General features: G+C 49.1%; 16 non-coding genes and 18 pseudogenes across 16 annotated transcripts; all 34 read right to left on the reverse strand.

Moving 5' to 3' along the window:
* Positions 1-66: 66 nt before the first annotated feature.
* LOC143977952 (5S ribosomal RNA) lies at positions 67-185 on the reverse strand (annotated as a pseudogene).
* A 109-nt stretch (positions 186-294) lies between these two features.
* Positions 295-413, reverse strand: LOC143979150 (5S ribosomal RNA). Its single transcript, XR_013274014.1, has one exon. It is a non-coding gene; the product is annotated as a 5S ribosomal RNA (ribosomal RNA).
* A 111-nt stretch (positions 414-524) lies between these two features.
* On the reverse strand, positions 525-643 carry LOC143977799 (5S ribosomal RNA; annotated as a pseudogene).
* A 109-nt stretch (positions 644-752) lies between these two features.
* Positions 753-871, reverse strand: LOC143979844 (5S ribosomal RNA). The gene has a single exon (XR_013274090.1). It is a non-coding gene; the product is annotated as a 5S ribosomal RNA (ribosomal RNA).
* Positions 872-980: 109 nt separating this feature from the next.
* Positions 981-1099, reverse strand: LOC143978054 (5S ribosomal RNA; annotated as a pseudogene).
* Positions 1100-1208: 109 nt separating this feature from the next.
* LOC143978463 (5S ribosomal RNA) lies at positions 1209-1327 on the reverse strand (annotated as a pseudogene).
* Positions 1328-1436: 109 nt separating this feature from the next.
* LOC143977541 (5S ribosomal RNA) lies at positions 1437-1555 on the reverse strand. The gene has a single exon (XR_013273816.1). It is a non-coding gene; the product is annotated as a 5S ribosomal RNA (ribosomal RNA).
* Positions 1556-1664: 109 nt separating this feature from the next.
* Positions 1665-1783, reverse strand: LOC143976884 (5S ribosomal RNA). The gene has a single exon (XR_013273176.1). It is a non-coding gene; the product is annotated as a 5S ribosomal RNA (ribosomal RNA).
* A 109-nt stretch (positions 1784-1892) lies between these two features.
* Positions 1893-2011, reverse strand: LOC143977928 (5S ribosomal RNA; annotated as a pseudogene).
* A 109-nt stretch (positions 2012-2120) lies between these two features.
* On the reverse strand, positions 2121-2239 carry LOC143976896 (5S ribosomal RNA). The gene has a single exon (XR_013273187.1). It is a non-coding gene; the product is annotated as a 5S ribosomal RNA (ribosomal RNA).
* A 5952-nt stretch (positions 2240-8191) lies between these two features.
* Positions 8192-8310, reverse strand: LOC143976416 (5S ribosomal RNA). Its single transcript, XR_013272724.1, has one exon. It is a non-coding gene; the product is annotated as a 5S ribosomal RNA (ribosomal RNA).
* A 109-nt stretch (positions 8311-8419) lies between these two features.
* Positions 8420-8538, reverse strand: LOC143977979 (5S ribosomal RNA; annotated as a pseudogene).
* A 109-nt stretch (positions 8539-8647) lies between these two features.
* On the reverse strand, positions 8648-8766 carry LOC143976997 (5S ribosomal RNA). Its single transcript, XR_013273285.1, has one exon. It is a non-coding gene; the product is annotated as a 5S ribosomal RNA (ribosomal RNA).
* Positions 8767-8875: 109 nt separating this feature from the next.
* Positions 8876-8994, reverse strand: LOC143979913 (5S ribosomal RNA). The gene has a single exon (XR_013274124.1). It is a non-coding gene; the product is annotated as a 5S ribosomal RNA (ribosomal RNA).
* Positions 8995-9103: 109 nt separating this feature from the next.
* Positions 9104-9222, reverse strand: LOC143978037 (5S ribosomal RNA; annotated as a pseudogene).
* Positions 9223-9331: 109 nt separating this feature from the next.
* LOC143980062 (5S ribosomal RNA) lies at positions 9332-9450 on the reverse strand. Its single transcript, XR_013274207.1, has one exon. It is a non-coding gene; the product is annotated as a 5S ribosomal RNA (ribosomal RNA).
* Positions 9451-9559: 109 nt separating this feature from the next.
* Positions 9560-9678, reverse strand: LOC143979035 (5S ribosomal RNA; annotated as a pseudogene).
* Positions 9679-9787: 109 nt separating this feature from the next.
* On the reverse strand, positions 9788-9906 carry LOC143977764 (5S ribosomal RNA; annotated as a pseudogene).
* Positions 9907-10015: 109 nt separating this feature from the next.
* On the reverse strand, positions 10016-10134 carry LOC143977980 (5S ribosomal RNA; annotated as a pseudogene).
* Positions 10135-10243: 109 nt separating this feature from the next.
* On the reverse strand, positions 10244-10362 carry LOC143979675 (5S ribosomal RNA). Its single transcript, XR_013274067.1, has one exon. It is a non-coding gene; the product is annotated as a 5S ribosomal RNA (ribosomal RNA).
* A 109-nt stretch (positions 10363-10471) lies between these two features.
* On the reverse strand, positions 10472-10590 carry LOC143978409 (5S ribosomal RNA; annotated as a pseudogene).
* A 109-nt stretch (positions 10591-10699) lies between these two features.
* On the reverse strand, positions 10700-10818 carry LOC143976707 (5S ribosomal RNA). The gene has a single exon (XR_013273003.1). It is a non-coding gene; the product is annotated as a 5S ribosomal RNA (ribosomal RNA).
* A 109-nt stretch (positions 10819-10927) lies between these two features.
* Positions 10928-11046, reverse strand: LOC143978546 (5S ribosomal RNA; annotated as a pseudogene).
* A 109-nt stretch (positions 11047-11155) lies between these two features.
* Positions 11156-11274, reverse strand: LOC143979681 (5S ribosomal RNA). Its single transcript, XR_013274068.1, has one exon. It is a non-coding gene; the product is annotated as a 5S ribosomal RNA (ribosomal RNA).
* Positions 11275-11383: 109 nt separating this feature from the next.
* On the reverse strand, positions 11384-11502 carry LOC143977696 (5S ribosomal RNA; annotated as a pseudogene).
* Positions 11503-11611: 109 nt separating this feature from the next.
* Positions 11612-11730, reverse strand: LOC143976555 (5S ribosomal RNA). Its single transcript, XR_013272858.1, has one exon. It is a non-coding gene; the product is annotated as a 5S ribosomal RNA (ribosomal RNA).
* Positions 11731-11839: 109 nt separating this feature from the next.
* LOC143978411 (5S ribosomal RNA) lies at positions 11840-11958 on the reverse strand (annotated as a pseudogene).
* A 109-nt stretch (positions 11959-12067) lies between these two features.
* LOC143976638 (5S ribosomal RNA) lies at positions 12068-12186 on the reverse strand. Its single transcript, XR_013272937.1, has one exon. It is a non-coding gene; the product is annotated as a 5S ribosomal RNA (ribosomal RNA).
* A 109-nt stretch (positions 12187-12295) lies between these two features.
* Positions 12296-12404, reverse strand: LOC143979574 (5S ribosomal RNA; annotated as a pseudogene).
* A 109-nt stretch (positions 12405-12513) lies between these two features.
* Positions 12514-12632, reverse strand: LOC143979802 (5S ribosomal RNA). The gene has a single exon (XR_013274086.1). It is a non-coding gene; the product is annotated as a 5S ribosomal RNA (ribosomal RNA).
* A 109-nt stretch (positions 12633-12741) lies between these two features.
* Positions 12742-12860, reverse strand: LOC143977697 (5S ribosomal RNA; annotated as a pseudogene).
* Positions 12861-12969: 109 nt separating this feature from the next.
* Positions 12970-13088, reverse strand: LOC143978624 (5S ribosomal RNA; annotated as a pseudogene).
* A 109-nt stretch (positions 13089-13197) lies between these two features.
* LOC143980063 (5S ribosomal RNA) lies at positions 13198-13316 on the reverse strand. The gene has a single exon (XR_013274208.1). It is a non-coding gene; the product is annotated as a 5S ribosomal RNA (ribosomal RNA).
* Positions 13317-13425: 109 nt separating this feature from the next.
* On the reverse strand, positions 13426-13544 carry LOC143979468 (5S ribosomal RNA; annotated as a pseudogene).
* Between the last annotated feature and the right edge of the window lie 98 nt (positions 13545-13642).

Genomic DNA, 13642 nt, shown 5'->3' on the forward strand with positions numbered 1-13642 from the left:
GGTCAGCTCAGGCAATCGAGAGGAAAAATACAGCAGGTCGCCAAAGCCAACAAAATAATGGAAAAAAGCCTACGGCACCTGGTATTCCCAGGCGGTCTCCCATCCAGGTACTAACCAGGCCAAACCCTGCTTAGCATCCGCGATCAGACGAGATCGAGCGCAATCAGGGTGATGTGGCCGTAGGCGACTTTGCACCCTACTTACATCTCTCTTGACAAAAGCCAAGGTGGTCACCTCGGGCAATCGAGAGGAAAAATACAGCAGGTCGCCAAAGCCAACAACATAATGGAAAAAAGCCTACGGCACCTGGTATTCCCAGGTGGTCTCCCATCCAGGTACTAACCAGGCCCGACCCTGCTTAGCATCCAAGATCAGACGAGATTGAGCGCATTCAGGGTGATGTGGCCGTAGGCGATCTTGCACCCTACTTACAACTCTCTTGACAAAAGCCAAGGTGGTCACCTCGGGCAATCGAGAGGAAAAAAATACAGCAGGTCGCCAAAGCCAACAACATAATGGAAAAAAGCCTACGGTACCTGGTATTCCCAGGCAGTCTCCCATCCAGGTACTAACCAGGCCCGAACCTGCTTAGCATCCGAGATCAGACGAGATCGAGCGCATTCAGGGTGATGTGGCCGTAGGCGATCGTGCACCCTACTTACAACTCTCTTGACAAAAGCCAAGGTGGTCACCTCGGGCAATCGAGTGGAAAAATACAGCAGGTCGCCAAAGCCAACAACATAATGGAAAAAAGCCTACGGCACCTGGTATTCCCAGGTGGTCTCCCATCCAGGTACTAACCAGGCCCGACCCCGCTTAGCATCCGAGATCAGACGAGATCGAGCGCATTCAGGGTGATGTGGCCATAGGCGATCTTTCACCCTACTTACAACTCTCTTGACAAAAGCCAAGGTGGTCACCTCGGGCAATCGAAAAGAAAAATACAGCAGGTCGCCAAAGCCAACAACGTAATGGAAAAAAGCCTACGGCACCTCGTATTCCCAGGCGGTCTCCCATCCAGGTACTAACCAGGCCCGACCCTGCTTAGCAGCCGAGATCAGACGAGATCGAGCGCATTCAGGGTGATGTGGCGGTAGGCGATCTTGCACCCTACTTACAACTCTCTTGACAAAAGCCAAGGTGGTTACCTCGGGCAATCGAGAGGAAAAATACAGTAGGTCGCCAAAGCCAACAACATAATGCAAAAAAGCCTACGGCAACTGGAATTCCCAGGCGGTCTCCCATCCAGGTACTAACCAGGCCCGACCCTGCTTAGCATCCGAGATCAGACGAGATCGAGCGCATTCAGGGTGATGTGGCGGTAGGTGATCTTGCACCCTACTTACAACTCTCTTGACAAAAGCCAAGGTGGTCACCTCGGGCAATCGATTGGAAAAATACAGTAGGTCGCCAAAGCCAACAACATAATGGAAAAAAGCCTACGGCACCTGGAATTCCCAGGCGGTCTCCCATCCAGGTACTAACCAGGGCCGACCCTGCTTAGCATCTGAGATCAGACGAGATCGAGCGCATTCAGGGTGATGTGGCCGTAGGCGATCTCGCACCCTACTTACAACTCTCTTGACAAAAGCCAAGGTGGTCACCTCGGGCAATCGAGAGGAAAAATACAGCAGGTCGCCAAAGCCAACAACATAATGGAAAAAAGCCTACGGCACCTGGTATTCCCAGGCGGTCTCCCATCCAGGTACTAACCAGGCCCGACCCTGCTTAGCATCCGAGATCAGACGAGATCGAGCGCATTCAGGGTGATGTGGCCGTAGGCGATCTTGCATCCTACTTAAAACTCTCTTGACAAAAGCCAAGGTGGTCACCTCGGGCAATCGAGAGGAAAAATACAGCAGGTCGCCAAAGCCAACAACATAATGGAAAAAAGCCTACGGCACCTGGTATTCCCAGGCGGTCTCCCATCCAGGTACTAACCAGTCCCGACCCTGCTTAGCATCCGAGATCAGACGAAATCGAGCACATTCAGGGTGATGTGGCCGTAGGCGATCTTGCACCCTACTTACAACTCTCTTGACAAAAGCCAAGGTGGTCACCTCGGGCAATCGAGAGGAAAAATACAGCAGGTCGCCAAAGCCAACAATATAATGGAAAAAAGCCTACGGCACCTGGTATTCCCAGGCGGTCTCCCATCCAGGTACTAACCAGGCCCGACCCTGCTTAGCATCCGAGATCAGACGAGATCGAGCGCATTCAGGGTGATGTGGCCGTAGGCGATCTTGCACCCTACTTACAACTCTCTTGACAAAAGCCAAGGTGGTGGGGGGCGTGGCTAACCGCCGAGCAGGATGGACGTCTGACTCCTCAGCTCCCGCACCGACCGGACTTTCGACCGGAGCATCGCCGTACAGAGCACACGTACGAACTCCCTAACACGACCGGGTGACTACCGAAGAGCCCAGCTATGCCGCCGAAAGCGGAAGGAATACCGGACGCCGAAGAAATTGACCGATTATTTTACTCAGCCGCCTGACACAGAAATCCAAGATGGCGCCCGCGGCCCTGTCAAACCTTCGGATTACACTGACCTCCCTGATGCGGACGAATCTGCAATATCCATCCAGCAGCACTCCCCTGCAATATCTCCACAGAATTCTCCCTCTTCAGCCAGTAACAGCCCTGCCAAAGCGCGGATGCGAATGGATTCTGCAGGGCCCAACTCTGAGGTAAGCCCTGCATCCATCTTACCCACACGCCAGCCCTCAGCTATTGCGGCCTTCCCCACATCAGACCAGCCTGTCCTGGACACTACTATGAAGGAGATGCTCATCTCCTTGCAATCCTCTATACATAATGAACTATCATCCATGTTTACCCAGTTTTCATCTCATATGCTACATATGGGGCAAAAAATCCAACGTATTGAACACCATATGAGTGACCTGACTATTACGGTTAATGACCTAGTGGATGCCCAAGACCACACACATGACGAACAAAAATGGATGAAATCCAAAATGGCGGACCTCGAAGACCGCTCTAGACGTAATAACGTCAAGATCAGGGGTATCCCCGAATCGGTATTACCTCATGACCTTAACACCTACGCCAGGAAAATGATCTCAACACTGCTACCTGATCTGTCACCGATGGAGACCATTATTGATCGCATACACCGCATCCCTAAGCCGTCGCACTTGGCTGACACCATACCCAGGGATGTCCTGATGAGGGTGCACTTCTATCATGCTAAAGATCAGCTAATGTTCAAGTCCCGGCATATGAATAGGCTACCGGAACCATTCTCTGATCTACAACTATTTGCGGATCTGTCTCAACACACCAGACAACTGCGCAAACAGCTGATAACGATTACCAAACCGCTGTTCAACCACAAAATCCCCTATCAATGGGGTTACCCGACTAAACTCATTGTAACCAGGAATGGGTCTAAACACATTATTACATCAGTACCTGAGGGCATAAAGCTTCTACAACAATGGGATATTCTCCCGGAAGAGCCTGCCGTACAGTCCAACAACCGCAGAGGGCCTTCTCCGCCTCTATATCCTAAACAACCGCCTAATGCCCGCTGAATCTTTACTGCCGGCGATGCTCACCCGCTTCAATTCATGTTCTGCACCACATTACTCCGGTTGGTGCCCTGCTCGAGCTGTGTTATCCATAAACTTTCACCCCGCATAGTTTCAACAGCCTAGTGTTTTTTTTTTTGGCTGTTCTACACTACAGTATTAATTACCTCTTTATTGTTCTAACTACCACTACTGAAGTACTAATTTCTACCCTTTCTTTCCACTGCTCCTGCTTCTCCTCTTCCCTGGTTTGCCTCTGTTTTGAGAACTGCACCTGCTCCGGCTACAGGAACCCGCATCCGGACACCATCTGACATCTTATAGAGAATCTCACTCACTGTAAGTACCTACCACCACACCTGACATCTGCACCTGACCTGCACAATGCCGAAATTTCTATCCCTTAACACTAAAGGACTTAACCACCCAGCGAAGAGATCCTCCATGTGGAGGACCGCTCTCCAATCCAAATGTGATGTCCTCTGCCTCCAAGAGACCCACTTCAAAAAGCTAGACAGCCCCCGTTGTTCCAACCGCCACTTTCCTCACATCTTTCACTCCTCAGGACCTGACAAACGTAATGGGGTTATGATAGCGGTAAAAGACACTGTCACCTTCGCCCTCCACAATAGCATGGAGGACGAGGATGGAAGATATATAGCCCTGGATTGTACCCTCAACAAAACCAGATATACTATCGTTAACGTCTACTCTCCCAATACGGGCCAAATTAAATTCCTCTCTAGACTGATGAACAAGCTTAACAAGTTCCGACAGGGATGTCTCATTGTCTGTGGGGACTTTAACATAGTTCCAGATAATTTCATGGATGCCTCCTCCCGTTCCTCCAGGCTGTCCTCCCCTATGACTACCTTCATACGGAACAACAACTTATACGACATCTGGAGATGCCAACATACCACCGAAAGAGACTACTCCTTTTTTTCCCACAGACATAACAGCTACACGAGAATTGACTACTTCCTTGTAGATAAATGGACGCTGACCAACTCCACCGAATCAGGCATTGGTACGATCACTTGGTCGGACCACGCTCCGATCTCACTAACTGTCACCGATCATCTGAACTCCCCACGGCATACGGTATGGAGAGCGAATGCGGACATCATTCACTCTCCGGAACACTCCTTGTACATACGTAACCAGCTTGAAGAGTTTTTTACCCTTAATACTGGCTCAGTCTCCAGTAATACTGTCCTCTGGAATGCTCATAAGGCATTCGTCAGAGGGATTATAATGCAACTCTCTGCTCGAGAGAAGAGGAGAAGATCACAGCGTCTAGACACATTAATAGCCAAAATTCATGCACTCGATGTTCATAACCAAACCACACCAGACCCTAATTCAAAAGACCAGTTAGTCCTCCTTAGACAGGAACTTAGAAATTTACTCCTAGAATATCATACTCGCACCAACACGAAATTCAAAGCACACTATTATACTACAGGTAACAAGGCTGGGAAAGCACTTGCTCTAAGGATCAAGGGTCACTATGCTAAATCTAGAATACATCATCTCTTTCATCCAACCACAAAGCAGAAACTTCTAGACCCTCAAGCTATTGCAGATGCCTTTAGCCAGTACTACCATACTTTATATAACTTGAAAGATGACCCCAACACCACTCAACCCTCTATTGCTGACATCAATTCCTTTCTTCAAACGATCGACCTACCAACATTATCACAACAACACATCTCTGACCTGAACACCCCTTTCACACACTTAGAAGTTCAAAACATAGTATCAACCTTGCCTTCCCACAAATCACCAGGGCCTGACGGCTTAACTAATGAGTACTATAAACAATTCAGTACTACTTTGGCTCCTTACCTATCACAAGTGTGCAATGACGCTGCCTCCTCCTCTTCTCTTCCCAATGAAATGCTTAATGCTCTGATAATTACTCTACCGAAGCCAGGGAAAGAGCCCAACACACCACAAAATTTTCGACCAATATCTCTCCTAAACACCGACACCAAAATCTTCGCTAAACTCATAGCCAATCGCTTAGTCCAAATTATGCCCACTTTGATACACCCTGATCAATCAGGCTTCACGAAGGGTAGACAAACTTATGATGCTTCAAGGAGATTGATTAACATAATTCATCACGCTGAGACTAGTAGAACGCCTTCTCTGCTTCTATCTCTAGACGCAGAGAAGGCGTTCGATAGAGTCCATTGGGCTTACCTAGAAGCTACCCTTAAAAAATTTGGATTCCAAGGTCATATTTTTTCAGCAATTATGGCCCTATATTCTTCTCCATCGGCACAAGTCTACACGGACGGAATAACCTCCCGAGCTTTTCCAATAACCAATGGTACCCGCCAGGGTTGTCCCTTATCACCACTCATCTTTAACCTGATCATGGAACCCCTGGCGGCACACATCAGAAATTGCACAACCATCTCTGGCTTTAAAATAGGCCACATAGAACACAAAATAAATTTATTTGCAGATGATGTCATATTGATGCTTACTAACCCTATGACTTCCCTGGCTTCGGTACAACATGTTTTAACTACCTTTGGCTCCATCTCTTATTATAAGGTCAATGAAACCAAATCATATATTTTAGAACTGGGCCTTGATGCTGTCACTAGCAATATTCTAAGAAACCAATATGCATACCCTTGGGCGGACCAAGGAATACCGTACTTAGGCATTGTACTCACTAAATCGGTGTCTAGATTGTTTCAAGCCAACTATGTTAAAACCAAACAATTGTTAATCAAAGATCTGTCCAACCTCGCCAAATTTGAACTTTCATGGTCGGGTAGGCTCGCTGCGTTTAAAATGCTCACATTACCTAAAATTCTATATCAATTTCGCACCCTTCCCATCCCCTTATCTAAATCATACCTAGCTTCTTTGCAATCTATTCTTAGTAAATACATGTGGCAAGATAAAAAACCTAGAAGCAACTATTCCAAACTTCTCAAACATAAGCATGCTGGGGGTATGGGATATACAGACATCCGGGACTATTACTTGGCCACCATCCTCTCCCAACTGCGGGAATGGACTAACCCCCCCCATACTACGCTATGGGGAGATATAGAAAATTGTGCCACACCTGGTCCCGACCTCAAAAGCTGGTTATTTAGCTCCCTAGTCTCGGTGACAAATCTCAGCATCTACTCACCCACCATAAAAGCATCGCTTTCTGCATGGAAAATACTTCGCAATAACACATGGTCATCCCTCCCTATGAAAGACATACCGGTATCACTACAGACCCTCCAAATCTTATCACCTGATCTAACTATCCCTACATGGCTCACATCCAGGGCATCCCACACTAATGATCTTAGGACCCTCACGGATAACAAATCTTTCCCTGAGATCCAGTCCATTTATGGGGCACCCTCGTCAGATTTTTTCAATTATCATAGATTACGCTCCTGTCTGACCACACACACCCGCTTAGAGGGTGCAATACCCTTAAAACTATGGAATTACTATTTCAAACAAGATTCCACATATAAAGGTATATTGATTATTTACCCCCTGTTACAGGAGAAAAATATCTTCTTCAAATCCAAACCCTTCCTAGACTGGGAATCAGACACACTTCTCCACTTCTCTGACGCCCAATGGCAACAAGCCTTTACCTCTGTATACAAAGCCACACGGTGCACAGGCTTATGGGAACTGACGTCAAAAATCACTCTTCGCTGGTACATGACTCCCCATAGACTCGCTAAATTTCAACCCGGCACTACCCCACTGTGTTGGCGCAACTGCAACTATACAGGAACTTTACTCCACATTCTGTGGCAATGTCCACATATTAATCTCCTTTGGTCAGACGTTACGAAACTTATTCGAGACGTATGCAATGTTCCAATCTCTCTGTCTCCGCAACTTGCTATACTCAACATACTTCCGGATGATGTCCCTCATACATGCCGCACAGTCCTTACTCATATCCTTCTGGCAACTAGACTACTTCTAACCAGAAATTGGAAATCCTCTACTATACCTAGCATCCTAGACGTTACCACACTAGTGCACTCTCACTATACATACGAGCTGATTGGGTCCAGAGGCTTACCATCCTATGCAAAAACCCAGGCCCAATGGCTCCCTTGGCACAAATGGTACTCATCCCAGATAACCTGACTTTGTTCCTGATGAATATCATTTTTGTTAACTTACTTGTGATTGCTGGTTCTTCACTCCATACTTTGTTCCCAAACCCCCCCCCCCCCCTTCCCTCCCACACCCCAACCTCCCCCCCATCTTCTTCCCTTCTTTTTATCTGTCTCTCCATCCCTTCATTACCCTACCCTCTACCCTACTTTTACTGCTGTACTATGTTCCAAGGCACACCCTTGAGTTACACATATGCTAGTACCTGTTTTCTGATTCAGATACAACTATGTGCCGAAGTTACTGTTGTTAATATCGTCATTGTTCATGCTGCCTATATCTGTATGACATCCAAGAATTGTATTGGATGTAGTTGCTATACATACTTTGTATTTTGTGAAATTTAATAAACATCATTTTGAAAAAAAAAAAAAAAAAAAAGCCAAGGTGGTCACCTCGGGCAATCGAGAGGAAAAATACAGCAGGTCGCCAAAGCCAACAATATAATGGAAAAAAGCCTACGGCACCTGGTATTCCCAGGCGGTCTCCCATCCAGGTACTAACCAGGCCCGACCCTGCTTAGCATCCGAGATCAGATGAGATTGAGCGCATTCAGGGTGATGTGGCCGTAGGCAATCTTGCACCCTACTTACAACTCTCTTGACAAAAGCCAAGGTGGTCACCTCGGGCAATCGAGAGGAAAAATACAGCAGGTCGCCAAAGCCAACAACATAATGGAAAAAAGCCTACGGCACCTGGTATTCCCAGGCGGTCTCCCATCCAGATACTAACCAGGCCCGACCCTGCTTAGCATCCGAGATCAGACGAGATCGAGCGCATTCAGGGTGATGTGGCTGTAGCCGATTTTGCTCTCTACTTACAACTCTTTTGACAAAAGCCAAGGTGGTCACCTCGGGCTATAGAGAGGAAAAATACAGCAGGTCGCCAAAGCCAACAACATAATGGAAAAAAGCCTACGGCACCTGGTATTCCCAGGCGGTCTCCCATCCAGGTACTAACCAGGACCAACCCTGCTTAGCATCCGAGATCAGACGAGATCGAGCGCATTCAGGGTGACGTGGCCATAGGCAATCTGGCACCCTACTTACAACTCTCTTGACAAAAGCCAAGTTGGTCACCTCGGGCAATCGAGAGGAAAAATACAGCAGGTCGCCAAAGCCAACAACATAATGGAAAAAAGCCTACGGCACCTGGTATTCCCAGGCGGTCTCCCATCCAGGTACTAACCAGGCCCGACCCTGCTTAGCATCCGAGATCAGATGAGATCGAGCGCATTCAGGGTGATGTTGCCGTAAGCGATCTTGCATCCTACTTACAACTCTCTTGACAAAAGCCAAGGTGGTCACCTCGGGCAATCGAGAGGAAAAATACAGCAGGTCGCCAAAGCCAACAACATAAATGAAAAAAACCTACGGCACCTGGTATTCCCAGGCGGTCTCCCATCCAGGTACTAACCAGGCCCGAGCCTACTTAGCATCCGAGATCAGACGAGATCGAGCGCATTCAGGGTGATGTTGCCGTAGGCGATCTTGCACCCTACTTACAACTCTCTTGACAAAAGCCAAGGTGGTCACCTCGGGCAATCGAGAGGAAAAATACAGCAGGTCGCCAAAGCCAACAACATAATGGAAAAAAGCCTACGGCACCTAGTATTCCCAGGCGGTCTCCCATCCAGGTACTAACCAGGCCCGACCCTGCTTAGCATCCGAGATCAGACGAGATCGAGCGCATTCAGGGTGATGTGGCCGTAGGCGACCTTGCATCCTACTTACAACTCTCTTGACAAAAGCCAAGGTGGTCACCTCGGGCAATCGAGAGGAAAAATACAGCAGGTCGCCAAAGCCAACAACATAATGGAAAAAAGCCTACGGCACCTGGTATTCCCAGGCGGTCTCCCATCCAGGTACTAACCAGTCCCGACGCTGCTTAGCATCTGAGATCAGACGAGATCGAGCATATTCAGGGTGATGTGGCCGTAGGCGATCTTGCACCCTACTTACAACTCTCTTGACAAAAGCCAAGGTGGTCACCTCGGGCAATCGAGAGGAAAAATACAGCAGGTCGCCAAAGCCAACAATATAATGGAAAAAAGCCTACGGCACCTGGTATTCCCAGGCGGTCTCCCATCCAGGTACTAACCAGGCCCAACCCTGCTTAGAATTCGAGATCAGACGAGATTGAGCGCATTCAGGGTGATGTGGCCGTAAGCAATCTTGCACCCTACTTACAACTCTCTTGACAAAAGCCAAGGTGGTCACCTCGGGCAATCGAGAGGAAAAATACAGCAGGTCGCCAAAGCCAACAACATAATGGAAAAAAGCCTACGGCACCTGGTATTCCCAGGCGGTCTCCCATCCAGATACTAACCAGGCCCGACCCTGCTTAGCATCCGAGATCAGACGAGATCGAGCGCATTCAGGGTGATGTGGCTGTAGCCGATCTTGCTCACTACTTACAACTCTTTTGACAAAAGCCAAGGTGGTCACCCCTGGCTATAGAGAGGAAAAATACAGCAGGTCGCCAAAGCCAACAACATAATGGAAAAAAGCCTACGGCACCTGGTATTCCCAGGCGGTCTCCCATCCAGGTACTAACCAGTCCCGACCCTGCTTAGCATCCGAGATCAGATGAGATCGAGCGCATTCAGGGTGATATGGCCGTAGGCGATCTTGCACCCTACTTACAACTCTCTTGACAAAAGCCAAGGTGGTCACCTCGGGCAATCGAGAGGAAAAATACAGCAGGTCGCCAAAGCCAACAATATAATGGAAAAAAGCCTACGGCACCTGGTATTCCAAGGCGGTCTCCGATCCAGGTACTAACCAGGCCCGACCCGGCTTAGCATCCGAGATCAGACGAGATCGAGCGCATTCAGGGTGATGTGGCCGTAGGCGATCTTGCACCCTACTTACAACTCTCTTGACAAAAGCCAAGGTGGTCACCTCGGGCAATCGAGAGGAAGAATACAGCAGGTCGCCAAAGCCAACAACATAATGGAAAAAAGCCTACGGCACCTGGTATTCCCAGGCGGTCTCCCATCCAGGTACTAACCAGGCCCGACCCGGCTTAGCATCCGAGATCAGACGAGATCGAGCGCATTCAGGGTGATGTGGCCGTAAGCGATCTTGCATCCTACTTACAACTCTCTTGACAAAAGCCAAGGTGGTCACCTCGGGCAATCGAGAGGAAAAATACAGCAGGTCGCCAAAGCCAACAACATAATGGAAAAAAGCCTACGGCACCTGGTTATCCCAGGCGGTCTCCCATCCAGGTACTAACCAGTCCCGACCCTGCTTAGCATCCGAGATCAGACGAAATCGAGCGCATTCAGGGTGATGTGGCCGTAGGCGATCTTGCACCCTACTTACAACTCTCTTGACAAAAGCCAAGGTGGTCACCTCGGGCAACCGAGAGGAAAAATACAGCAGGTCGCCAAAGCCAACAACATAATGGAAAAAAGCCTACGGCACCTGGTATTCCCAGGCGGTCTCCCATCCAGGTACTAACCAGGCCCGACCCTGCTTAGCATCCGAGATCAGATGAGATCGAGCGCATTCAGGGTGATGTGGCCGTAGGCAATCTTGTACCCTACTTACAACTCTCTTGACAAAAGCCAAGGTGGTCACCTCGGGCAATCGAGAGGAAAAATACAGCAGGTCGCCAAAGCCAACAACATAATGGAAAAAAGCCTACGGCACCCGGTATTCCCAGGCGGTCTCCCATCCAGGTACTAACCAAGCCCGACCCTGCTTAGCATCCGAGATCAGATGAGATCGAGCGCATTCAGTGTGATGTTGCCGTAAGCGATCTTGCATCCTACTTACAACTCTCTTGACAAAAGCCAAGGTGGTCACCTCGGGCAATCGAGAGGAAAAATACAGCAGGTCGCCAAAGCCAACAACATAAATGAAAAAAACCTACGGCACCTGGTATTCCCAGGCGGTCTCCCATCCAGGTACTAACCAGGCCCGACCCTACTTAGCATCCGAGATCAGACGAGATCGAGCGCATTCAGGGTGATGTGGCCGTAGGCAATCTTGCACCCTACTTACAACTCTCTTGACAAAAGCCAAGGTGGTCACCTCGGGCAATCGAGAGGAAAAATACAGCAGGTCGCCAAAGCCAACAACATAATGGAAAAAAGCCTACGGCACCTGGTATTCCAAGGCGGTCTCCGATCCAGGTACTAACCAGGCCCGACCCGGCTTAGCATCCGAGATCAGACGAGATCGAGCGCATTCAGGGTGATGTGGCCGTAGGCGATCTTGCATCCTACTTACAACTCTCTTGACAAAAGCCAAGGTGGTCACCTCGGGCAATCGAGAGGAAAAATACAGCAGGTCGCCAAAGCCAACAACATAATGGAAAAAAGCCTACGGCACCTGGTATTCCCAGGCGGTCTCCCATCCAGGTACTAACCAGTCCCGACCCTGCTTAGCATCCGAGATCAGACGAGATCGAGCGCTTTCAGGGTGATGTGGCCGTAGGCGATCTTGCACCCTACTTACAACTCTCTTGACAAAAGCCAAGGTGGTCACCTCGGGCAATCGAGAGGAAAAATACAGCAGGTCGCCAAAGCCAACAATATAATGGAAAAAAGCCAACGGCACCTGGTATTCCCAGGCGGTCTCCCATCCAGGTACTAACCAGGCCCAATCCTGCTTAGCATCCGAGATCGAGCGCATTCAGGGTGACGTGGCCATAGGCAATCTGGCACCCTACTTACAACTCTCTTGACAAAAGCCAAGGTGGTCACCTCGGGCAATCGAGAGGAAAAATACAGCAGGTCGCCAAAGCCAACAACATAATGGAAAAAAGCCTACGGCACCTGGTATTCCCAGGCGGTCTCCCATCCAGGTACTAACCAGGCCCGACCCTGCTTAGCATCCGAGATCAGATGAGATCGAGCGCATTCAGGGTGATGTGGCCGTAGGCAATCTTGTACCCTACTTACAACTCTCTTGACAAAAGCCAAGGTGGTCACCTCGGGCAATCGAGAGGAAAAATACAGCAGGTCGCCAAAGCCAACAACATAATGGAAAAAAGCCTACGGCACCCGGTATTCCCAGGCGGTCTCCCATCCAGGTACTAACCAAGCCCGACCCTGCTTAGCATCCGAGATCAGATGAGATCGAGCGCATTCAGTGTGATGTTGCCGTAAGCGATCTTGCATCCTACTTACAACTCTCTTGACAAAAGCCAAGGTGGTCACCTCGGGCAATTGAGAGGAAAAATACAGCAGGTCGCCAAAGCCAACAACATAAATGAAAAAAACCTACGGCACCTGGTATTCCCAGGCGGTCTCCCATCTAGGTACTAACCAGGCCCGAGCCTACTTTGCATCCGAGATCAGACGAGATCGAGCGCATTCAGGGTGATGTTGCCGTAGGCGATCTTGCACCCTACTTACAACTCTCTTGACAAAAGCCAAGGTGGTCACCTCGGGCAATCGAGAGGAAAAATACAGCAGGTCGCCAAAGCCAACAACATAATGGAAAAAAGCCTACGGCACCTAGTATTCCCAGGCGGTCTCCCATCCAGGTACTAACCAGGCCCGACCCTGCTTAGCATCCGAGATCAGACGAGATCGAGCGCATTCAGGGTGATGTGGCCGTAGGCGACCTTGCATCCTACTTACAACTCTCTTGACAAAAGCCAAGGTGGTCACCTCGGGCAATCGAGAGGAAAAATACAGCAGGTCGCCAAAGCCAACAACATAATGGAAAAAAGCCTACGGCACCTGGTATTCCCAGGCGGTCTCCCATCCAGGTACTAACCAGTCCCGACGCTGCTTAGCATCTGAGATCAGACGAGATCGAGCGCATTCAGGGTGATGTGGCTGTAGCCGATCTTGCTCACTACTTACAACTCTTTTGACAAAAGCCAAGGTGGTCACCCCTGGCTATAGAGAGGAAAAATACAGCAGGTCGCCAAAGCCAACAACA

Source organism: Lithobates pipiens, unplaced genomic scaffold (assembly GCF_037356315.1).
Source record: "Lithobates pipiens isolate NorthernLeopardFrog02 unplaced genomic scaffold, aLitPip1_a1.2 Scaffold_13, whole genome shotgun sequence".
NCBI lineage: Eukaryota > Metazoa > Chordata > Amphibia > Anura > Ranidae > Lithobates > Lithobates pipiens.